Genomic DNA, 1,184 nt, shown 5'->3' on the forward strand with positions numbered 1-1,184 from the left:
TGATACCTGTCAAGGTCTTTACTATTGCAATATTCTAAGTGGAGTGATCAGAGGAGCTCTTGAGATGGTGAGCACATTGGCCTCTATTATCATCTTCTTAGGTTTGTATCAATATGTGTGCAGGTGTATGTGGGAATAAGTTTTTAAATTTAGAATTATCAATTTGGAAAATGCCTTGCTTTGACAACCCTCTAGGCATGGTCATATCATATCTTACATAATTCACCCTGTTGGTAATTGTTCGATAATATAACGCTAAAATTGGAAGGCGCATAACCATAATTTTGTTAAATTAAAGATGGTAAATTCATCTTCTCGGAGATGTGCTTTAACAGTAACCATTGGGTGTCCCCCTTTTTCATATTATGATGTAGTTAGTTGTGTAGTTAATTTGAACAGGTCACGTCCGCCCTGAAAATGTGAGACAATATCAGTATTCTGTCCATGACTATCCATCCTGATGGTAAAACTTCAAAATCATACAATTCGATGTTTCTTCCCTTGTCTTAGGTGTCTATGAAAACTGAGGTCACATGGCTACGTGACATGCTTAGAGGGGATGATGTGTTTGAGTTGCAAGTCAAACTTCTGAAGCAAATTCCCGAGGAATACCCATATAAAGACGACGAGTAATGTGCCTCATTACCCTTACGTCTAAGGTTGATGGATCTCATGTCCTCTTCGGGTTATGCGGCAACTATATCCTCTTTCATCTATTGACATTTTTCTTGTCGAAGTGTACCCTTCTTTGTAACGTTAAAATTATAAGCCCTTATTTTTCAGTTGAAGAGGAAAAGTTAAACTAAATAATGGGTCCTTGGAGCACATAATATTTGGCCAATGAGTTCCAGTATCGAATGGGTTGGCTCTGGTGAGTTAATTTATCAGGTCTAGTTGACATTTCGTGCATTACATTGAGTGAATCTTCGATTTCCAGATGATTATATAGCAATTATTGTGTGTTTCAGCTATTTGGGATGTCGAATTCCGGGCATTCCTTATGTAAATTAACTATGCTACATTCTCCCAAATTCTCCTGGCTGATATACAAGCCAACAAATTTTGCCAATTTTTTTTCATTTTACAAAAATAATAATATTTGACAATATAGTGGAAGTCTGTAGGAATGGGAACACTATTCGTAAAATGAGAGGTAAAATCGAATTTTTTGAAGGGGAAAAACC

The 1,184-nt window shown here is 36.6% G+C and overlaps 1 long non-coding RNA gene across 1 annotated transcript; it reads left to right on the forward strand.

The window, feature by feature from the left end:
- LOC140969985 (uncharacterized) lies at positions 1 to 971 on the forward strand. Its single transcript, XR_012174043.1, has 2 exons — positions 1 to 67; positions 511 to 971. It is a non-coding gene; the product is annotated as an uncharacterized lncRNA (long non-coding RNA).
- Positions 972 to 1,184: the final 213 nt, after the last annotated feature.

The sequence above is a fragment of the Primulina huaijiensis genome, unplaced genomic scaffold (genome assembly GCF_012295235.1).
Source record: "Primulina huaijiensis isolate GDHJ02 unplaced genomic scaffold, ASM1229523v2 scaffold43263, whole genome shotgun sequence".
Lineage (NCBI taxonomy): Eukaryota > Viridiplantae > Streptophyta > Magnoliopsida > Lamiales > Gesneriaceae > Primulina > Primulina huaijiensis.